We start from the raw sequence: 24,904 nt of genomic DNA on the forward strand, positions 1-24,904 counted from the left end.
TGGAAAACAAGCTTTAAATGACACAATAGACCAGATAGATTTAATTGATATTTATAGGACATTCCATCCGATAACAGCAGATTACACTTTCTTCTCAAGTGCACACAGAACATTCTCCAGGATAGATCACATCTTGGGTCAGAAATCAAGCCTTGGTAAATTTAAGTAAAATTGAAATCATATCAAGCATCTTTTCTGACCACAGCACTATGAGATTAGAAATCAATTACAGGGAAAAAAACGTAAAAAACAAAAACACATGGAGGCTAAACAGTAAGTTACTAAATAACCAAGAGATCACTGAAGAAATCAAAGAGGAGATCAAAAAATACCTAGAGACAAATTACAATGAAAACACGATGATCCAAAACCTATGGGATGCAGCAAAATCAGTTCTAAGAAGGAAGTTTATAGCAATACAATCCTACCTCAAGAAACAAGAAAAATCTCAAGTAAACAATCTAACCTTACACCTAAAGGAACTAGAGAAAGAAGAACAAACAAAACCCAAAGTTAGCAGAAGGAAAGTACCATAAAGATCAGAGCAGAAATAAATGAAACAGAAACAAAGAAAACAATAGTATAGATCAATAAAACTAAAAGCTGGTTCTTTGAGAAGATAAACAAAATTGATAAACCTTTAGCCAGACTCATCAAGAAAAAGAGGCAGAGGATTCAAATCAGTGAAATTAGACATGAAAAAGGAGAAGTTACAACGGACACCACAGAAATACAAAGCATCATAAGAGACTACTACAAGCAACTCTATGCCAATAAAATGGACAACCTGGAAGAAATGGACAAATTCATAGAGAGGTATGAGCTTCCAAGACTGAACCAGGAAGAAATAGAAAATATGAACAGACCAACCACAAATAATGAAATTGAAACTGTGATTAAAAATCTTCCAACAAATAAAAGTCCAGGATCAGATGGCTTCACAGGTGAATTCTATCAAACATTTAGAGAAAAGCTAACATCCATCCTTCTCAACCTCTTCCAAAAAATTGCAGAGGAAAGAACGCTCCCAAACTCATTCTTTGAGGCCACCATCACCCTGATACCAAAACCAGACAAAGATACTACAAAAAAAGAAAATTACAGACCAATATCACTGATGAATATAGATGTAAAAGTCCTCAACAAAATACTAGCAAACAGAATCCAACAACACATTAAAAGGATCATAATACCATGATCAGGTGGGATTTATCTGAGGGATGCAAGGATTCTTCAATATACACAAATCAATCAATGTGATTCACCATATTAACAAACTGAAGGAGAAAAACCATATGATCATCTCAATGGATGCAGAAAAAGCTTTTGACAAAATTCAACACCCATTTATGATAAAAACTCTCCAGAAAGTGGGCATAGAGGGAAACTACCTCAACATAATAAAGGCCATATATGACAAACCCACAGCAAACATCATTCTCAATGGTGAAAAACTGAAAGCATTTCCACTAAGATCAGGAACAAGACAAGGATGTCCACTCTCACCACTATTATTCAACATAGTTTTGGAAGTCCTAGCCACGGCAGTCAGAGAAGGAAAATAAATAAAAGGAATCCAAATTGGAAAAGAAGAAGTAAACATGTCACTGTTTGTAGATGACATGATATTATACATAGAGAATCCTAAAGATGCCACCAGAAAAGTACTAGAGCTAATCAATGAATTCGGTAAAGTTGCAGGATACAAAATTAATGCACAGAAATCTCTTGCATTCCTATACACTAACAACAAAAGATCAGAAAGAGAAATTAAGGAAACAATCCTATTCACCATTGCAACAAAAAGAATACAATACCCAGGAATAAACCTACATAAGGAGGTAAAAGACCTGTACTCAGAAAACTATAAGACACTGATGAAAGAAATCAAAGATGACACAAACAGATGGAGAGATATACCATGTTCTTTGATTGGAAGAATCAATATTGTGAAGATGACTATACTACCCAAAGCAATCTACAGATTCAGCGCAATCCCTTTCAAATTACCAGTGGCATTTTTTACAGAACTAGAACAAAAAAATCTTTAAATTTGTATGGAGACACAAAGGACCCTGTATAGCCAAAGCAGTCTTGAGGGAAAAAAATGGAGCCAAAGGAATCAGACTCCCTGACTTCATACTATACTACAAAGCTACAGTAATCAAGACAACATGGTACTGGCACAAAAACAGAAATATAGATCAATGGAACAGGATAGAAAACCCAGAGGTAAACCCACACACCTATAGTCAACTACTCTATGACAAAGGAGGCAAGGATATACAATGGAGAAAAGACAGTCTCTTCAATAAGTGGTGCTGGGAAAACTGTACAGCTACATGTAAAAGAATGAAATTAGAACACTCCCTAACTCCATACACAAAAATAAACTCAAAATGGATTAGAGACCTAAATGTAAGACTGGACACTATAAAAGTCTTAGAGGAAAACATAGGAAGAACACTCTTTGACATAAATCACAGCAAGATCTTTTTTGGTCCACCTCCTAGAGTAATGGAAATAAAAAGAAAAATAAACAAATGGGACCTAATGAAACTTAAAAGCTTTTGCAAAGCAAAGGAAACTACAAACAAGATGAAAAGACAACCCTCAGTATGGGAGAAAATATTTGCAAACAAATCAACAGACAAAGCATTAATCTCCAAAATATATAAACAGCTCATGCAGCTCAATATTACAAAAACAAACAACCCAATCAAAAAATGGCAGAAGACCTAAATAGATATTTCTCCAGAGAAGATATACAGATGGCCAAGAGGCACATGAAAAGCTGCTCAACATCACTAATTATTAGAGAAATGCAAATCAAAACTACAATGAGATATCACCTCACACCAGTTAGAATGTGCATCATCAGAAACTACAAACAACAAATGCTGGAGAGGGTGTGGAGAAAAGGGAACCCTCTTGCACTGTTAGTGGGAATGTAAAGTGATACAGCCACTGTGGAGAACACTGTGGAGGTTCCTCAAAAACCTAAAAATAGAATTACCATATGACCCAGCAATCCCACTACTGGGCATATACCCAGAGAAAACCATAATTCAAAAAGACACATGCACCCCAATGTTCATTGCAGCACTATTTACAATAACCAGGTCATGGAAGCGACCTAAATGCCCACTGACAGACAAATGGATAAAGAAGTTGTGGTACATATATACAATGGACTATTACTCAACCATAAAAAGGAACGAAATTGGGTCATTTGTAGATACGTGGATGGATCTAGAGACTGTCATACAGAGTGAAGTAAGTCAGAAAAAGAAAAAAATATCATATATTAATGTATATATGTGGAACCTAGAAATATGGTACAGATGAACTGGTTTGCAGGGCAGAAATAGAGACACAGATGTAGAGAACAAATGTATGGACACCAAGGGGGAAAAGTTGGAGGTGGTGGTGGTGGTGGTGGGATGAATTGGGAGGTGGGAACTGACATGTATACACTAATATGTATAAAATAGATAACTAATAAGAACCTGCTGTATAAAAAATAAAATTAAAAAAAATTAAAAAATAAAAATAATAAAGTTGCTATAAACATTATAAAAAAACTTAAGTCAGATCATGTCATTCTTCTGCTCAAAGGTCTCCAGTGCCTTCTGATATGATTCTAATTGAAAGCCAAAATCCTTACTACCCTCTCTGATCCCATCTCTGTCTATGCTCACTCATTTTTCTCCAGACTCACTGGCCTCTTTTCTGTTCCTTGAGCATGCCAGGAGGGCTCCCACCATAGGTCTTTACAATTCAGCTGTCCCTCTTCTTGAAATTCTCTTTGCTTGGATCTTCACAGCTAACTCCCTCACCTTCTTCAGTACTGGTTTAAATGTTACCTTCTCATTTTATGAACATCCTTCTCAATCGTCTTGAGTCCTGGCCAACCATCCTACTCCCACCTTCAACACTCTCAGTCGCTCTTACTCTGCTCTACTTTTTCTTTTTTCTTTGGTATTTGTCACCTTCTAAAATACTTTATAACATACTCATTATTGTGTTTATCATTTATGCTTTGTCTCCCTCTGTGAAAATGTACACATCATGAGGTCTTCTCTATTTGTTCGCTGTTGAATCCCAAACACTTAGGACAGTGCCTGCCACAAAGTAGACACCAGATAGATAGATAAGATACATAGGTAGATAGGTAGGTAGATAGATAGATCTGTGTTTTATTTTATTTTATTTTTGATTTTTTTGTAAAAAATATTTATTTACTTATTTTGGCTGTGCCAGGTCTTAGTTGGGGCAGATGGGATCATTTAGTTTCAGCATGTGGGCTTCTTAGTTGTGACATGTGGACTTCTTAGTTGCAGCATGCAGACTCTTAGTTGTGGCATGCATGCAGGATCTAGTTCCCCAACCAGGGATTGAACTTGGGCCCCCTGAATTGGGAGCACAGAGTCTTACCCACTGGACCACCAGGGAAGTCCCAGATCTGTGTTTTAGAAAGAACACTCAGGAAGCAATATAAAGGATAGTTCCAAGGCAAGAAAGAAAGGAAACTCTTAAGATCCATGCAATAATCCTTGCAAGAAATGTTGATGAGAAACTGAGCTAGAAAAGAGGCAAGAAGGGAGATGAGTAAGTATTTGTTGGTAGAACCGACAGAAATGGATGGCAGCCTTTTATGGGGGCAGAGAGAGAACAACAGTGGTGAGTGGTGACTTTCAGATAATTTTCCCTTTACCGTTCATTATTTTTGACTGAGACCTCGCTGTAATAAAAGACAGATTAACAAGAGAAAACCAAACAGAAGTTTAATAACATGTATCCCTCATGAATACATGGGAGATGCCCAGGAAAACAGAGTAAAGCTCTCTGAAATGGGCCAGGTCACCACCTGACATACCATTTTCAGCTAAAGACAAAAAAAAACTGTTAAGGGGTGGGGAGGTCAGTTATGGGAGGTTATCAGGAAAAGTAAGATAAACAAGGGTAAGGTTGTTATACGGAGTCAACTGTCCTTCTCCATTGATAAGTGTTTCTTGTGACCTAGAGTCATCCTTTTCTTCCTGGTACAGAGAGGGAGATAAGCTTACAAGTGGAGATTTCCCTTACAAATGTAAATTTCCCTTACAAAAGAGTAAATTTTACTCCATGTTCAGAAATTCTCCTGTGTACACTTTTTCTAAAAACTAATCAGCTCAAAATAATCCTTAAGCCAAAGAGGAATATTTGGGGGTGGCATATTCTGCTACACTTCAATTGCCACATCATTTTTTATTCTTTTTTTTCTGCTACCTGCAATTGTGAACTAATAGCAGGACTTTGACAAATAGTTGCCATTGGCTGACAGGCTGAAACATATTTTAAAAATGAAGAAAGTAAGAATTCCCTGGTGGTCCAATGGTTAGGACTTGGTGCTTTCACTGCCAAGGCCCGGGTTCCATCCCTGCTTGGGGAACTAAGATTCCACAAGCCATGCTGCAAGGCCAAAAATAAATAAATAAATGAAAATGAAAATGAAAAAGTTTAGCTGATCACCTCACCCCCCAGTGTTTGCGAGAATTACAGCTATTGTTACCGAATCCAAGCTCAGTCTACTTGCTGCAGGACAGGCCAATAATCCAGAGGTGAAGTGTTGAGGCAAGGAATAGCAACTTTATTCGGAAAGCCAGGCATTTGAGAAGCCGGTGGACTAATGTCCCAGAGTACCATCTTATCAGGGTCTGGAAGCCAGTTTCCTTTATAGAACAGAGAGGGGGAGGAGGTGAGGAAGTAAAGTAAAAAGGCCGTAAGTCTTGCAAAATATCTCCTGGCCTGGCCAGCATCGGGGAGGGAGTGTGTTAATTTCTTCTTTTCTGCAGCCATTCACAGGTGGGGAGGGTCAGATTGTCTTCATGTGAGCTGAACAAAGGCACTTTAGTTTAACATTCAGGCAGAGGGGCAGGGTTCCCTGAGGCAGGCTATTATGTATGCTTACAGCTATTATAATCCTTTTAGTGATTATAATAACAAAAGCAATGAAAAGCAAAGGTTAAAGTAAAAGAAACAGATCCCACATGGAGTCAGATTTTGCTCTTCCCTGTTCCACTATGACACACTGCTAGATGGCCCCCTTCTTCAGAGTGATAGAGTTTTAGCTGGATACATGGTCACTTGGCTAGAAACTATATTTCCTAGGTACCCTTGCAGTTGGCTGAGACCAAGTCACTGAAGTCATGCCAAGTGATGAGAGTGGAAATGATGTGTGCCATTTCCAGAACTTGGCCTTAAAATAATACGCCAATGCTCCCATTTGGTCTGGCCCCTGGCCCCTGACGTGAAACAGGACTATTTTATGACTCAGATTTGACCATGCAGATTAAGTAAAATGCCCTATACAGGTGGAGAAATTTTCCCTTCTTCCCTTCTAGGTTCTTTGGTTCTAGGTTCTGGTCTAATAATTAAATAGATATAAGACAGATTAATAGGAGAAGAACAAAAAATAAGGTTTGAGAACATGTATACTTCCTGTAAACACGGGAGGTGACCAGGAAAACTGAGTAAGCCTCTGAAGTGGTTGAAGTCATCACCTTAAATACCATCTCTTCAGTTAAAGACAAAAGAAGATTTGGGGAGTGGGAAATCAGTTATGGGAGGTTACTAGGACAAGCACAGTAAAAAAACAAAGGTAAGGTTGTTATGCAGATTTAAGTCCTTGCCTTCTCTATTGATAAGAGTTTCTTATGATTAGAATCATCCTCTTCCTGGTGCAGAGAGGCAGACACCCTTACAAATGGAGATTTCCCTTGTAAATGTAAATGTTTTTTTACAAAAGGCTAACATCTACTCAATTTTCAGAGCTTCTCTCTGTGGCTTTTTAAAAATAACCAGCTTAAAATAATCAATATGCCAAGGAGTCATATTTTGGAGTGGCAAAATCTGCTCTCCTTCAGCCCTATAAGATGGTGGAGAAATAAGATAAAAGGAAGCTGAGTCCTTAAATGACCTGGTGGAGCAGAGATGCTCTGCCAGTTACTTGGGAGAGACATAAATGTCTATCTTCTTTAAACTTCTGTATTTTGGGAGCTCTTTGTTACAAAAACTTAGCCTTAATCCTGACTAATACAGTAGGTAAACTCAGTTGACGTCTTTGTTCCTTAGTGTCCCCCATTATTCAAAGGAAAGATGGGTACGTAGAATTGAGAAGTCCTTGAAACATTAGTAAAATAATTCTCTCAATTCTGCTCCTCGTGTTGGTGAATGCTTGTTATCTGAATGTGATAAAGAATTATAGAATCATAAAATGGAAGCAGAGTTAGTTAGAACCAGGGCACTCAAGGTGGCTTAATACTTTGGTAAATACTGTGGTATTCATAGTGGGTTAGTAATGTGGTACATCAACAGATATTCTTAATTTTTTCCCATAGTATCTAGTTCTTTTCTTACAGTTTCAACTCATTTTTCTTTTTAGTCTTTTTAGACATTCTTTTTAAAATAGGCTATTCCAGATGATTTTACTACCTCAACTATTTGGGGGTGCTAATCCTCCATAACTTTTGTGTGTGTTCACTCTCTCTCAAGGTAGATTGTTTCTGTATATGCTTTGTATATGCTTTGTGAGCTCATCTTCAGTTGGAATGGTTTTTTCTATAAGGTCTTATGTGTCACAGAGGATGGTTTAGATTTGCTTTTGTCACATGCCAGTCTGGGACCAGTTTTTATGTTCATTTTCTCAATGTAAATGAGAACTCCTAAACTAGACATGGCACAGAACTGTGTTTTTTATTTTTCATCCAAATACTCTGGGAAGAGACACCCTCCCTTGTGTCTTTGTCACTTCCCTTTCACTCTGGGCATTAAACTTTGTGAGTACCAGCTTTATTTAAGGATTTTGAAACCGTGCATCTCATATTGGGACTTGAACCCATGTCCCAGGACTCGAACCCAGCCTAAACCCAGATTGGGACTTGAACCCATGCGTCCGGGACTCAAACCTGGCCAAAACCCTGATTGGGACTTGAACCCACGTGCCCAGGACTCAAAACCAGCCAAAACCCACAGTCTTCCAACTGAGATCACACACGTGGTTTCAGGACTTATGAAGCTCAGGTTCTTGATGTGTCATTGCAGAAAGAATTCAGTGTGAGACAAAGTGATAGGTAAGAAGTGGATTTATTTAGAGAGAAAAACACTCCACAGGCAGAGTGTGGGCCATCCCAGAAGGCGAGAGCGGCCTTGAGAGAAACATACTCCACAGACAGAGTGTGGGCCATCTCAGAAGGTGAGAAAGGCCCCAGGGTATGGGGTTGTCAGTTTTTATAGGGGTGGGTAATTCTATAGGCTAATGAGTGGGAGGAGTATTCCAGCTATTTCAGGAAGGGGTGGGGATTTCCAGGAATTGGGCCACTGCCCACTTTCTGATCCTTATGGTTGGTCTTGGAACTGTCATGGTGCCTGTGGTTGTATCATTTAGCTTGCTGATGTGTTACAGTGAGCATATACTGAGGCTCAAGGTCTGGTGGAAGTTGACTTCTCCGCCATCTTGGACCCATTTGGTTCTAATCAGTTTATGTCATGTCCTTGGACTATGTCATTCTTTCAAAGGTTGTGCCCTGCCCCCTTCCCTCCTGTTTCAATTTCAGTCCTAGCTTCCTGTCTCATATGAGCCCAAGGCCATATCTCTTGACACCCATCACAACTAATACCATAGCACTTAGTGGACTAAGGTCTCTCGTTTTTAGTCCAGTCCTCTCCCTGGGCCACTGTTACTACTTCAATTTTATGTTTCTTTTTCATTTATGTTGCCTGGAGTATCCTTTCTTTGAATCTCAACTATGTTAAAAACATTGCTTGTTAAATTATGTCAGTCATTTTTAGTCTGTAAGATAAAGGGGTTCTGTATTAGCTTAGTTGGCCACATGCTGGCATGAGATGCCTTTAAGTAATTTTTAGTATTTATTTATCAGAAAGGCTGAGGTCTTTTTGTTTGTCATTTTGTTCACTGGTTTATCCCCAGCACCACAAACAGAACACAGCATATAGGTAGTTATGAAGATTAAATAACATAATGATTGTGAAACACTTAGCACAGTGCCTTGCACAAGTAGACACTCAATACATTTTTAAAAATATATTTATTTATTTTTGGCTGCATTGGGTCTTCTTCGTTGCTGCGTGCAGGCTTTCTCTAGTTGTGGCGAGCGGAGACTATTCTTCGTTGCGGTGTGCGGGCTTCTTGTTGTGGTGGCTTCTCTTGTTGCGGAGCACGGGCGCTAGGCGCACGGGCTTCAGTAGTTGTGGCTTGCGGACTCTAGAGCACAGCCTCAGTAGTTGTGGCACACAGGCTTAGTTGCTCCACGGCTTGCGGGATCTTCCCGGACCAGGGCTCGAACCCGTGTCCCCTGCTTTGGCAGGCGGATTCTTAACCACTGTGCCACCAGGGAAGCCCAATACATTTTAGGTACCTTTATTCCTGTCTCCTTTCCTATCCAGGCTCAATATAGAGACAAATACTGCATAGAACTCCTTTTTAAACCTGTGAACCTCACTTCTCAAGAACCACAGACTTGAACGTGAAAGTTGCCTGTACACTGAAGTGTTATAAATCAAATTCTATTTTAAGTATACAGAGGAGCTTTTTGACAGAGTCTCTATTCCCTAAAAGTTACTGTGGGTTTGGCATCCTGTTTAATGTGACTGGGGCCAGAGGAACTGAACTACGATGACATGCAGGTGCATCACTGTTCTATGGAAATAGTGTCTGACTCCGGATGGGGTTAAGGAGAAAGGCGTGATAGTTCCTGTTGGGAGGGATGGGAATGCTGATCCACTGAGCTTGCTGGTGAGGAGGGAGAGTAAGAGATAAGGAGGTTAGTAACAGAGATAAGGAGGTCAAGGGGAAGAAGCTCTGGATCAACTGAGAACCTACTGGAAGAACATTAAAAACAGACAGGGGGGAAAAAAAAAACAGACAAGAGAAAGAAAAGAGAAAACACCCAGGATAATAGCTGTCATCATGAAAGCTCCCATTTCTTAAGCACCTGTTATGTGACATGCCCAGGCCTGGATGCTTTATCAACATTTAACTTAACCTCCCACTCTCCAATGAATTGGGCATTTGAATCCCCATTATTGATGGGAAAACAAGCTTCAGAATATTGCAGTCACTTGGCTGTTAAGTGGTGGGGTCAGAATTGGGATCCAGACACCAGTACCCATTTTCTTTCCATGAGGTCTAGGTGCCCAGGACCATGAGAGAGCCTTGCCATAGGGTACCCGAATGCTGGTGAATGGTTTTTACATAAGGCTGAGAAAGGAAGAATTAAAGTTGTGGAGAAATAACAATGGGCACCCTTCCTCAAACAGGGTGCAAAGATTGGTAGCCGACTTGCATCAGACTCTTGGATGTGATCTTAAATGTGGAGCTTGGCAGAGAGAGGAGACTGGGAATGGTTCGCTCTTTGAAAGAGAAATAAAACCCTTCTCTTTGATCCCTCCAAATGTTGACAGAAGAAAATCACCCAAAGTGCACAGTAGCAGGAACCCACCTGAGAGTTGTCATTTTATCACAGGGGCTTACTATAAAGGAATCCTGTGCTGAATCTTGAAGAAAATGTAAATAACATCCTTTCTCCAATTTATCTTTTCTATAAATCTGACTTTTCATATCTTAGATTTTTTGACAGTAAATTGAAACCATAAAGAATAGATTTAAAAATATTTACCAAATGTCCTATTTATTTTGAACAATATTCAACACCATGAAACTATAGTGTTGGGAAGATCTTTGGACACCTCCTCAACGTTTGTCATAATGACTTGATTTGTAACTGAAAATAAAGTCTTAATTAAAAAACAGGGCTTCCCTGGTGGCGCAGTGGGCTTCCCTGGTGGCGCAGTGGTTGAGAATCTGCCTGCCAATGCAGGGGACACGGGTTTGAGCCCTGGTCTGGGAAGATCCCACATGCTGCGGAGCAACTAGGCCCGTGAGCCACAACTACTGAGCCTGCGCATCTGGAGCCTGTGCTCCGCAACAAGAGAGGCCGCGATAGTGAGAGGCCTGCGCACCGCGATGAAGAGTGGCCCCCGCTTGCCACAACTAGAGAAAGCCCTCTCACAGAAACGAAGACCCAACACAGCCAAAAATAAAATAAATAAATTAATTAAAAAAAACAAAAACAAAAACAATTTTTTTGGAACATCACTTTTATTTTCAAAACTTAAAGTAAATTGCCAATCTGAATTCAGCAGTTTTCACCCTAGCAGGCCTGGAAACAATGTGATATATATTTAATCACAAAGAATGCCACCCAGTGGTAACAGTGGTACTGGGTTTATGATTATGGTTTCATTCGTTTTGTGCTGAAGGGCACGACCATTTACAGAGCTGTCCTATAAAACATGTCGTGTACTAGTCACCTCATGTTATCAGCATTCTCCTGGAGGAATAGTGGATTTTTTTCCAGTTCATGCTGTGCAATCTCTTCGTCATGCGTGTGAACTTTGCAGGATGTCAAGTGCCCCATTAAAAATGAATGGAGTATTTGAGGGGCTCCTGCAAACCCTCTAATGATCTTCCCCTTTGAACAGACAGCATTTTATTGTGTAACTTACAAAACAACACAGAGCCTGGCATAAAGAAAGCGGAAACCTGGCATTAAACCAAGAAAAAACCTGGACCTCAGTCTAAGACCTTGGGAACCATTTAAGTGTTGCAACAGAATTGTTTCTTTGAGTTACATGGGAACACTGACAGACTAGGAAATCCTTTATAATGTGGAGTTTGGTGCTAAGTCTTATTCTCAGGTGGAACCCAAGCGAAGATCATTGTACTAACTGTTGGGCCATATCCTCTGTTTCCTCAATAGCACTGTGATCCCCCCTGGTCAGTCACAGTGTGGGAAAACCCCTCCTTCAGCAGCTGCTGTTATCCCCAATGTTATTGATATCACCACTACTTGACGTTGTTGTGTTTGTTTCTTTTCAGCTGAGCTTTCATAGTACTCCAAAAAGTAGAGACTCAGCCTTAGAAGGTTCCCTAGAGAGCTTAAACCTCTTTTCTTTTTCTTTTTCTTTTTTTCAGCTTCACAGGTGTACAACTGACAAATAAAATGATAAGCTATGTAAAGTGCACGTCATGATGATTTGATATACATAGACCTCGTGAAGGGATTCCTACCATTGAGTTAATTAGCACATCCATCACCTTACATATTCATCTTTTTTTTTTGTTTTTGGTGAGAACATTTAAGTTTACTTTCTTAGCAAATAGAATACAGTATATTAGCAACTTTAATCACCACGTTTTATATTAGATCCTCAGACATTATTCATCTTATAGCTGAAAGTTTATACGCTTTTGCCAGCCTCTCCCTGTTTCAAACACACCCACCCACCCAGCCACTTTTCCGGCAACCACTTTTATACTCTCTGTTTCTATGAGTTTGACTTTTTTTTCTTAAGATGTTATGCATAAGTGATACCAGGCAGTATTTGCCTTTTTCTGTCTGACTTATTTCACTTAGTATAAGTGAAAGCATATTTCACTTTTCACCTCAAAGTCCGTCCATGTTGTCACAAATGGCAGTTTTTCTTCTTTCTCATGGCTGAATCATATTCCATTGTATATATATACCACATCTTCTTTATGGATTTATCCATTGATGGCCACATAGGTTGTTTCCATGTCTTGGCTATTGTGAATAATGCTGCCGTCAACATAGGGGTGCATATAGCTTTTCAAATTAGTGTTTTTATTTTCTTTGGCTATATACCCAGAAGTAGGATTGCTGGATTGTATGGTAGTTCTATTTTTAATTTTTAGAGAAACCTTTGTACTGTTTTCCATAGCGGCTGCACCCATTTACTTTCCCACCAAGAGTGCACAACTGTTCCCTTTCTCCACATCCTTGCCAATATTTGTCATTTCTTGTCTTTTTGTTAATAGCCATTCTAACAGATTTGAAGTGATACCCCTCATTGTAGTTTTGACTTGCATTGCCCTGACGATTAGTGATGTTGAATACTCTTCATGTACTTGTTTGCCATTTTTATGTCTTCTATGGAAAAATGTGTATTCAGATCCTCTGCTCATTTTAAAATTGGACTTTTTTTTTTCTATTGGGTTGTATGAGTTCTTTATATATTTTGGATATTAACCCCTTATCAGGTAAGTGATTTGCAAATATTTTCTCCCTTTCAGCAGGTTGCCCTTTAGTTTCATTGATTTCCTTTGCTGTGCAGAAGCTTTCTAATTTGATGTAGTCCTTCTTGTTTATTTTTGCTTTTGTTGCCCTTAATTTTGGTGTCAAATCCACAAAATCGTTGCCGAGACCCATGTGAAGGAGTTAAAACCCCTTTCGATAGGCCTCTTCCAGTTGCCTGTGCTGACAGCAGCCTCAACCTACACCTGAGTGAATTTGTCTTCGTTGCCTCTTCTGGCTTTTCTGAGGCTATGAAAGGGGCAGGACCATCTATGATTAGCATAGAGATGTTAGTGATTTATTAAACATCTGATTCTTAGATGGTATCCCCAGGGTAAAGATAGCCTGGGGCTTATTGATTTTCATGGCTTTCTGGTTATTCGGAAGAGGGCCTTTTTTGACGTTATATGGGTTTTGTAATTTCTATTTAAGGGTGTATCTTACATCTGGGTATATTATTGTTGTTGTTTTCATTTTAGACAGCAAGTAATATGAGCAAACAACATGGCTTTCATGCTGTAAAATTGTTAGTTTATTAAAACTATCATCTGACACTTAGCTTTGAATTATTTATATTTTTTCATAAAGTGCTGACAATTATAACAGGACCAGGACCACAGTCTGGTTCAGGAAGGTGATTGACTCTTCTGCTTTTCTTGCCCTTAGGGAAAGTTGCAGACAGCATTACCTTTATTATGACTTGTCACTTTCTATATACTGACTACTTACAGGTGCATTACAACTACGGGAGGGAGAAAGGGAAGCAATACACCTCTTTCCTTGTGCCTTGGGATCAAAGTGTGCCTAAATTCTGATAAAGGCTTACCTGTCAGAAGAGGCAGAATGTCAAGGGCCCATCCCAAAATATTGAGTCATTCCATGGCTCCTTGAAGGGATCAAGAGACCAGTCCCCAAACTTCACAATATAACTGATTATACTTGGTCCACATCAGACTCAACTTGTATCTTGGCTTATCAATCTCGTGTTCCTCATTCAATCACTGGTACCTTCAGGTTATTTTCTGGCTCCTCCCTTGTCTGTCACATTTTAGCTTGACATCACAGGTACTCTGTTCCTACTCTGCTTCATCCACCCAGCCTCAGGACCACCTGTTACCTTCCTGGACCACTGTCTTTCTCCTGAAAGAGAGGACACAAGTTACCCCTGATCCTTCTTGTTCTCCATATTCCACATATTGTCACCCCCAAACTTGATCCAAGCTGAGTGCTTGGATAATGCTTGAAATGAATGGCCCCTAACCAGAAGGGAGATTTAGAAACAAATACAACTCTCCAGTGGAAGTTGAGGAATGGCATTGTATTTGGGACCCACCTACCTTTTTGTCTCCTCCATCATTGTGATCCAGAAGTCTGCTTCTGCCAGCCCTGCTTCAACCTCCTTCACAATTGCAAGGAAAAAAAATCTATGGAGGGGAAAGAACATCCCAGCTATGGGACATAGCCTGAAGATAGGAATAGAAGTGAAACCAAGAAGGTATGTTTGGTGAACTGGCTTGACCAGAGTTCACATTTCAAGTTGGAGAGTTTCAAGTAGGAGGAAGATAAGTGAGGTAAGAATATTAAAGACCATTATTAAAGAATTTGGAATTTGATAGCTAAAAATCATTAGCAATATTTTTATGATATTACTGATTTTTAGGATAATCATTTACTGAGTAAAAGGGTATAAAAAGCTCCCACGATGATGGTAGAGTGTTTATTTCCCTTGAAGTTCTCTCAATTATTGCTTTATTCATTTTGAGACTGTGTTATTCATTGCAATACAACTTGAGAACTGTTCTTTCTTGTAAGTTGACTTTTATCATTATATAGTGATCTCTTACCTGAAATGATGAATTTTAAATGATGAATTTAAATCTACTTTGTATGATACGAATACTGTAACACCAATTTTTTCTTTCTTTGTTTTTTTTTTTTTTGGTTAGTGTTTGCCCCAGAGTAAAATATTCTCTTTGCTTTTGGAATATCTTAGAGTTTTTTCTCCTGCTTTTCCAACCTATCTTCACTGTGTCTTTCTCTTTTTCCTTTTTTCTCCCCCTCCTCCTCCTGATTACACTGAAACCCAGGCCTTGTGTGTTTGTGTACCTGGGTGCACATGCTAACATGTATGTGCTGCTACTTACTTTTATTGTAGGAGAGTTTATCTCATGGCTTTAGCTGTGACCCTATCTTTGAAGCTAGATTTCACACCTTCTCTCCAGTCTCATATTTCTTACGGACTTTTTTTTTTTTTTTTTTTTTTAAATTAGAAGACTATCCTTTATTTATTTATTTATTTTTGCTGTGTTGGGTCTTCGGTTCGTGCGAGGGCTTTCTCCAGTTGCGGCAAGCGGGGGCCACCCTTCATCGCGGTGCGGGGACCGCTCTTCATCGCGGTGCACGGGCCTCTCTCCATCGCGGCCCCTCCCGTTGCGGGGCACAGGCTCCAGACGCGCAGGCTCAGCAATTGTGGCTCACGGGCCCAGCTGCTCCGTGGCATGTGGGATCTTCCCAGACCAGGGCTCGAACCCGTGTCCCCTGCATTAGCAGGCAGACTCTCAACCACTGCGCCACCAGGGAAGCCCTCCAGTCTCATATTTCTAACTGCCTTTCAGCCTATCGTCATTCTCTTCCCTTCAAAAATCAAACTCTTGCCTGTATCATCTACCCCATTCTCTTTTTTCTTGGGCTTGGAGCCTTGGAATCATCTTCTTTTCTCCTTCATTCTCTATATTATGCTGTCATAAATCCCTTGACCCTGGCTGGAATGCTAACAGAATCTCAACAGTAAGTTCACTGGGAAGGAGCAAAGCCAGAATTCAGGCGGACGGGTAACTAATAGCAGCCACCTCACAGATTATCTTCTGTAATTCTCTCTCTTACTCTCAATTTTTACTCCTTTGAAGCTCTGGATTACAATAACTATCCTGGAAAGTTTTCCAGTGCAAGATTCCAAAATTCTTAATCAGGGTCTTTTTGGTGAAAGTGACATTCAGTGAAAATCTCTGGCAACATTTTCCCTGATTGGAAAAGGAATTGAGAATCAGATGAAGATTCTGGGAAGCCATGACTTCAAAATGTGTAAAGCATGTGTTGATAGCTTGTGAAAAGGGATGGTAGGAAGTGCCTGTCCCAGTGAGGATAACTTTTTTCCTAATTAGAATATGTTTCCAAGTTCTCCCTGAACCCCACGATGAACTTTAAAAAAGAAAAATTCTTCCTAGAAGATTTTCCATTATTTTTCTCTCTTCTGTATGAGCAGCATGGATGAAAGAGTTCTGTGATTGAGTTGAGGTTCACATCTAACTATTGTGCCATGACAGCAGGTATTGAACATCACTATTGGTTGCCATATAAGGAAGCCAGTGGGGTTTGCAGTTTTAAACGTTATTGTTTTTCTCTATAGTAATATCCCTGCAATCCCCTTGGTTATCTCTCTCAAGTGATATAAAATGCCCTGACTTGCGTGAGAAGTCTCTAACCTTTAGAAATCCTCACCTAGCTTTCTTTTGCTGGAGAACTGGTTTTCATTCTGAGAAAATGCTCCTTCCTTTTACTCAACAGTGAACTGAGAGCCCTTAAATAGAATGAAGGGAGATGGGAGAGGGGCAGGTTGAATTTGCCACTCTGTCCCCCCAGGAGAATGAGGAATCTAGTTCTCTGGAATCTAGAGTTTCGAGGGTCTGTTTGAAAGGAAAAAAGGCATTCCTTGGTTATTGTGACCTATTTAAACATTCTGTGGAAGTTGCAATCATTTGAGGTTTTCTAAGAAAGGAAAAAGAAAGTCTAAATATAATCCTAAAAGGCAGTTCACCTGATAACAAAGCACACCCAGTTGCAGAGATTTTCTCTGGAAATTGGCAAAATAGGCAAAAATCTTCCCTGGCTATTACTGACTGTACCTGCTGCTACACTTTATTTCATGCTCTCTCTTCCTGGCAACAATATTGGTCTTCTTCCACGTGGGCTTCCCCAAACTTCATGCTCAGGGGCACACACATCCTACTCCTCCCATCTGGAAAGCTCTGCTCACTTCTCCCCAAGCTCTCCTCTCACCTGCCCTCAAAAAGCAGCTTGAGAACACTTCACAGAGATACCCTGAATGCCGGCTCTTCCATTATGCCCTTAGTTCTTTTTCCCAGCCTCCCAACTCTTTTTTTTTTAAAGAAATTCACGTTCTTTTATTTATTTATGACTGTGTTGAGTCTTCGTTTCTGTGCGAGGGCTTTCTCTAGTTGCGGCAAGTGGGGACCACTCTTCATCGCGGTGCGCGGGCCTCTCACCATCGCGGCCTCTCTTGTTGCGGAGCACAGGCTCCAGACGCGCAGGCTCAGTAATTGTGGCTCACGGGCCCAGTTGCTCCGTGGCATGTGGGATCTTCCCAGACCAGGGCTCGAACCCGTGTCCCCTGCGTTGGCAGGCAGATTCTCAACCACTGCGCCACCAGGGAAGCCCGCCTCCCAACTCTTAAAGCCTGTTAGCAGTGTTTCGCATCCATTGTACTCTAATGTGGGACGGCAGAGAATGCAGGGCCAGGCTCTCTGACCAGTGGTAGGGATGGATTTCTCCTGGTCCACCCACACTCTGCCATTCAGTCTGCCAGCAGAGGCTGGTGGTGCAGGCCAACCGTGGAACTACATGAGGCTCATCTCAGCCCAGCTGAACAGATGCAGCCTGCAGCAAGCAATGCATTGTGTCATACTTTCCTGTCCTTGATCTTTATGAACATTTGACTTCATCTTTTCTCCCTGGTGGCAGGTGTTTCCATAGACTTTGTGCTTGCACATATTAAAGAATGTTGCTTAGTTGAAATAAGATAATAAGTGCAGCTAACAATTATTGAGAGCTTACAGTGTTGTAGACATTCTTATAAGCATTCATTTAATGTATATTAAACTCATTAACTCATTTAATCCTCCCGACAATACTATGAGGTAGGTATTATCCCATTTTATGGTTGAGTAAATTAAAACACAGAGAGATTAGGTTACTTTCCTAGGGTCACACAGCTCATAAATGCCAAAGCTCAAGCTCCTAACCCTGAGACTATGGTCACTCTAGGCTTTGGGGTCATACAAGATATGCAGGGCTTAATGAACATTGACTGCACTTATGAGGCAGTTCAGTCATCTCATATCTTCATTACACTTGATTTGAAGCAGTGGTTCAGAGAGAAAGTTTAGAGAGCTTAGAAATTTAGCTCTAGGTGAGACCTTAGAGGTCATGTTGTCAGGGAACCTGAGGCCCTGGAGCAGTTCGATGAGAGACCTGTGTACTTCATCTCATCTGACCTGGATCTTCCTGTCAAGGCTGCCGACAAGAATGAACAGGGAGCACTGCGTAGTTTGTATTGTGTATTCACAATGTTCCAGGTGCCAAACAGAATTCTCAGGAAGTGGAAGTTTTGCCCCTCTGGGGTTTTCTATACTAGGATATGGCTGTGGTTTTAATGTTTTGGTTATTCAAATCATGAGAAGGTAAATATGTACAATAATTAAAAACTTCTTTATTTTATATAAAAGGGAAACTTTGAAAACTTAGATTTAGCAACTAACTTTTATTTAGAACTGCCATTGCATCTAACAAAAGTTTGTTCACAATCTAAATCTGAAACTTTCAGGATTGTTTTAATAAAATCTGAAAAAGTAATTTGTCATACTGATCTATAAAAGTGTGAATTACCCTGGGGATTAGCAGGTAAGTTTCTGTAGTAATTAGGTGTGCCAGAAATAATTCCCTCCCTCTCTCCCCCTCTTCCTCCCTCCTTTTCTACATTTATTTGCATTGCATCCTGGCCTCTCATGTCATTCTTCTGGGATTGTCTAATGTAATGAATTTCTCTTCCTCTACCCTGGAAAGTACCACTATTTCCATTATCTCATGGAGCTATATGTGTGTGCGTTTTGTTGATCTTGTGGTATTTCAAAGAACTATAAAAATCTCAAATCAGGAATGATCAGGGAAAGGGAATTTTATTTTTTTTGTTAGTTATCTATTTTATACATATTAGTGTATACATGTCAATCCCAGTCTCCCAATTCATCACCCCTCACCCCCCCACCTTCCCCTCTTGGTGTCCATAACCTTGTTCTCTACATCTGTGTCTCTATTTCTGTCTTGCAAGCCAGTCCATCTGTACCATTTTTCTAGATTCCACATATATGTGTTCATATACAATATTTGAGGAATTTTAATGGAACAGTTTTTTTCTCTTGAACTGAGCGTTAATCAGGATCCTTCTCTCCATAATTTTTCAACTTCTTGGTTGCAGTTTTTTTCCTAATCCATGAGTGCACTCTCTGGACTTTGATGAAATGAGAGGCTATCTGGTGAAAAATGCAAATTGACCAGTGTTCATAAGCCCTGTATTCAAGTCTCTGTTTTTTCACTTGCCAGCTCTCTGGTCCTGGGGAGTTATGAATTTTCACTAAGCCATCTGTAAAAGGGAGGCCTTAACACTTGCCCTACCTACCTCATCAGGGCTGTAGAGTGTATCAAATTAGATAAAGAGAGTGGAAAATCTTTTAACAAGTCTTAGGTTTTATTTTGAAGAAGGTGACAACTACCAAGTTTTGGGTGCCAGGGGCCATGTGCGCTATACACATTATTGTTATTTCTGCAACAAACCTAAAATGTATATATATATATATATATATATATATATTTTTTTTTTTTTTTTTTAAATGAAACTCTCTAGGAGTTAAGCCAGCATTTTATTTATTTATTTATTTTTGGCTGTGTTGGGTCTTCGTTTCTGTGCGAGGGCTTTCTCTAGTTGAGGCAAGCGGGGCCACTCTTCATCGCGGTGCGCGGGCCTTTCACCGTCGCGGCCTCTCTTGTTGCGGGGCACAGGCTCCAGACGCTCAGACTCAGTAGTTGTGGCTCACGGGCCCAGTTGCTCTGCGGCATACGGGATCCTCCCAGACCAGGGCGCGAACCCGCGTCCCCTGCATTGGCAGGCAGACTCTCAACCACTGCACCACCAGGGAAGCCTCAACATATTTTTTTTATAGATGAGAAAAGTTGTCACTTCTCCTTAGTCTTCTCTAATCTGTGACATATCTTCAGTCTTTTTTTTGTCTTTCATGGCCTCAACACTTTTGAAGACAACTGGTCAGTTACTTATAGAATGCTCCCTAATTTGGAATGGTCTTTGTTTTTTCGTTCTTTCATTGAGATTCTGTCTTTTTGTCAAGGATGCCACTGAAGTGATATTAACACATCATATCAGGGGCCACATGTGCCAATATGATTCATTAGTGTTGATGTTAGCCTTTATCACTTGGCTAAGATGATGTCTGTTAGATTTCTCAACTGTGAGACATTATTTTTCCCTTTGCAGTCAGTAAGTATCTTCTGGGGAGATACTTGGAGACTATGCATATATCCCATTTCATGTCATACTTTTGCCCACTAATTTTAGCATCCATGTATGGTTCTTGCCTGCAACATTTATCACTGGGTGTTTGTCTACTGGTGATCTTTCTATTTCCCATAATTTCTTTTAAATTTATTAATCGACATCCATTGCAAGAAAGAGCTGTCCCTTCTCTCCTGTTTATTTATTTAATTTTTGCTTTATATTAGTATGGACACAGGGATCATAATTTGATACCATCATTATTTATTTTGTTGCTTAAATTGAACCACCTTTGGTCTTTGGGAGCTCTTTCAAGTTGCTTCTCTGCCCTTTCAACATGCCCCCAATTTTATTTTTGAGCATGTTCTTACTTGGAAGAATAGGTGATTCCAGACCATCTTCAATTTTCCTTACCCTATCCCTGGACTCAACCATTTTTCTGGGGTTAATTCAATAGCCCTGATTCCTTTTGTTAAGAAATGGTATTTTGAACCAAGATCTGGGCACCAGGTATGCTTATTGCTCCAGGATGTCATTGTTTCTATAGAACAATAGAAACTCAGTCAATAGAACTAAGAAATTTATATATTCATATTTATTTCTGTGTCTGTTCATATGTATACATATTAAAAACCATGTGTTCTTACCTTACTCAGTACCACAAGTTTCATTCTAGCTTTTCTCCTCTCCTTATTTGTAGCTTTTTTTGTTGTTTACAGCAAGAAACCTAGCTCTTATTATCCACAATATATTTACTTAATTTTAAAAATCTTAGTATACATATAAAGTAGTTTCAGAATTATCAACCCATACTAACACAGAGTATAGAATTTTGTGTACAGTTTTTTTTTTTAGGCTTACAATGTCCAGTCAAAATACTCTTTTCCAAAAATACTCAGTTTATTCTTTGCCACCCCCTTGAGTTTGGTTTTTAGTCATTTGTAATACAGTTAGGTTCATTTGTTACTATTTGTATTCCATTTGAGGTCCCCATCACATTCTGGTTGATATGTATGTATGTATGTATGTATGTATTTATTTATTTGATGTGAAATATTACCATGTGTATTAATCAGTGTTCTCCGGAGAAACAGAGCCAATAGGAGATTGTGTGTGTGTGTGTGTGTGTGTGTATGTATAATGAGGAATTGGCTCACACTATTATGGAGGCTGAGAAGTCCCATGATCTGCTACCTGCAAGCTGGAGACCCAGGGAAGCCAGTGGTATAATTCAGTCCATGTCCAAAGCCTGAGAATCAGGAGAGCTGATGGTTTAAATCCCAGCTGGAGGGCAGAAAAAGATGACACGTGATGTCCCAGCTCAATGTTAAAGAAGGAAAACAGGGGTGAGTTTCTCCTTCCTCTGCCTTTTGTTCTATTCAGGCTCTCAGTGAATTGGATGATACCCACCCACATTGGGGAGGGCAATCTACTTTACTGAGTCCACTGCTTCAAACGTTAATGTCATCTGGAAACATCTTCACTCAGAAATGTTTAATCTAGAGACACTGTGGGCAGTCAAGTTGACACATAAAATTAACCATCATACTATGGTTCTAAGAATCAGAACAATGCAAAGAAGCATGGCTTACGCAAAGAAGTTTGGCTTCCTCACTCATCCCCATTTTTATTTTCCATTCTATCCATTCTGTTCTCACCTACCTCTGCTAGGTAACCAATCTCAATTAGCTTCTGGTTAATCTTCCTATATATCGTTTACATGTGCACAAATGAGCAGATACATGTGTATTTTCTCATATTTCTTCTTTTTTACATGTAAAGTGGTACTATAGATACTCTTGTACTTTGCTTTTTTCAAAAAATAAATTTATTTATTTATTTATTTTTGGCTGCGTTGGGTCTTTGTTGCTGTGCGTGGGCTTTCTCTAGTTGCGGCGAGTGGGGGCTACTCTTCACTGCGGTGGCTTCTATTGTTGTGGAGCACGGGCTCCAGGCGTGCAGGCTTCAGTAGTTGTGGCTCACGGGCTCTAGAGCGCAGGCTCAGTAGTTGTGGTGCACAGGCTTAGTTGCTCCGCGGCATGTGGGATCTTCGCGGACCAGGGCTCGAACCCGTGTCCCCTGCATTGGCAGGTGGATTCTTAACCACTGCCCCACCAGGGAAGCCCTGTACTTTGCTTTTTAAAAATCTGTTACTAGCATATGTTGGAAATCCTAGAGATCTCACTTTTTTTTTTTACTGCTGCATAGTGCTCCATTATATGAATGTACCATAGTTTATTCAACTGTTCCCCTATATATGAGAACTTCTGTTGTTTCCAACTTTTTTGTTTGTTTTACATATTTTTAAATTGAAGTATAATTGCTTTACAATGTTTCAGGTGTACAGAAAAGTGATTCAATTATACATATACAGTAAGTCCCCTACATACGAACGAGTTCCGTTCCAAGAGTGTGTTCGTAAGTCCAACTTGTTTGTAAGTTCCAACAAAGTTAGCTTAGGTACCCAACTAACACAATCGCCTATATAGTACTGTGTAGGTTTATACTACTTTTCACACAAATAATACATAAATAAACAAACAAACACAGTACAGTAAAGTACACAAAACACAACTACTTGCAGAGGATGCAAGCACATGACGACGTACACCAGACATGTGAATTAACTTATGTGATGGGACATGCAAATGCACGTTCACATCTTTGAAAGTTCACAACTTGTAGGTTCGTATGTAGGGGACTTACTGTATATATATTCTATATATATTCTTTTTCATATTCTTTCCATTATAGGTTATTACAAAGTATTGAATATAGTTTTCTGTGCTATACAGTAGGTCCTTGTTGTTTATCTATTTTATATATAGCAGTTTGTACCTGCTAATCCCAAACTCCTAATTTATCCCCCCCACCCCCTTTCCCCTTTGGTAACCATAAGTTTGTTTTCTATGTCTGTGAGTCTATGTCTGTTTTGTAAATAAGTTCATTTGTATCATTTTTTAGATTCCACGTACAAACAATATCATATGATATTTGTCTTTCTCTGTATGACTTACTTCACTTAGTATGATAATCTCTAGGTCCATCCATGTTGCTGCAAATGGCATTATTTCATTCTTTTTTTATGGCTGAGTAGTATTCCATATATATATATATATATCACATCTTCTTTATCCAGTCATCTGTTGATGGACATTTCGGTTGCTTCCATGTCTTGGCTATTGTAAATAGTGCTGCTATGAATATTGGGGTGCATGTATCTTTTCAAATTAGAGTTTTCATCTTTTTTGGATATATGCCCAGGAGTGGGATTGCTGGGTCATATGGTAATTCTATTTTTAGTTTTTAAGGAACATTCATACTGTTCTCCACAGTAGCTGTATCAATTTACATTCCCACCAACAGTGCAAGAGGGTTCCCTTTTCTCCACACCCTCTCCAGCATTTATTATTTGTAGACTTTTTGGTGATGGCCATCTGACCAGTGTGAGGTGACATGTCATTGTAGTTTTGATTTGCATTTCTCTAATAATTAGAGAAGTTGAGCGTCTTTTCATGTGTTTGTTGGTCATCTGCATGTCTTCTTTGGAGAAATGTCTATTAAGGTCTTTTGCCCATTTTTTGATTGGGTTGTTTGTTTTTTGATATTGAGCTGTATAAGCTGCTTGTATATTTTGGAGATTAATCCCTTGTCGGTCTCATTGTTTGAAAATATTCTCTCCTACTCCATAGGTTGTCTTTTCATTTTGTTTATGGTTTCCTTTGCTGTGAAAAAGCTTTTAAGTTTAATTAGGTCCCATTTGTTTATTTTTGCTTTTGTTTCCATTACTCTAGGAGATGGATCCAAAAAGATATTGCTGCTGTTTATTTCAAAGAGTGTTCCACCTATGTTTTCCTCTACGAATTTCATAGTATCCAGTCTCACATTTAGGTCTTTAATCCATTTTGAGCTTATTTTTGTATATGGTGCTAGAGAATGTTCTAATTTCATTCTTTTACGTGTAGCTGTCCAGTTTTCCCAGCACCACTTATTGAAGAGACTATCTTTTCTCTATTGTATATTCTTGCCTCCCTTTTCGTAGATTAATTGACCATAAGTGTGTGGGTTTATTTCTGGGTTGCCTATCTTGTTCCATTGATCTATGTGTGTGTATTTGTGCCAGTCCCATACTGTTTTGATGGCTGTAGCTTTGTAGTACAGCCTGAAGTGAGGAAGCATGATTCCTCCAGTTCCATTTTTCTTTCTCAAGATTGTGTTGGCTATTCAGAGTCTTTTGTGTTTCTATACAAATTTAAAAATTTTTTGTTCTGTGAAAAATGCCGTTGGTAATTTGATAGGGATTGCATTGAGTCTGTAGATTGCCTTGGGTAGTATGGTCATTTTAACAATATTGATTCTTCCAATCCAAGATCATGGTATATCTTTC

At 39.5% G+C, this 24,904-nt stretch overlaps 1 long non-coding RNA gene across 1 annotated transcript in view; it reads left to right on the forward strand.

Moving 5' to 3' along the window:
• LOC103007733 (uncharacterized) overlaps positions 1-24,904 on the forward strand; it is a 95,168-nt gene that overhangs the window by 69,220 nt on the left and 1,044 nt on the right. The gene's annotated exons all lie outside the window — the stretch shown is intronic.

Source organism: Balaenoptera acutorostrata, chromosome 5, assembly GCF_949987535.1.
Source record: "Balaenoptera acutorostrata chromosome 5, mBalAcu1.1, whole genome shotgun sequence".
Classification (NCBI taxonomy): domain Eukaryota; kingdom Metazoa; phylum Chordata; class Mammalia; order Artiodactyla; family Balaenopteridae; genus Balaenoptera; species Balaenoptera acutorostrata.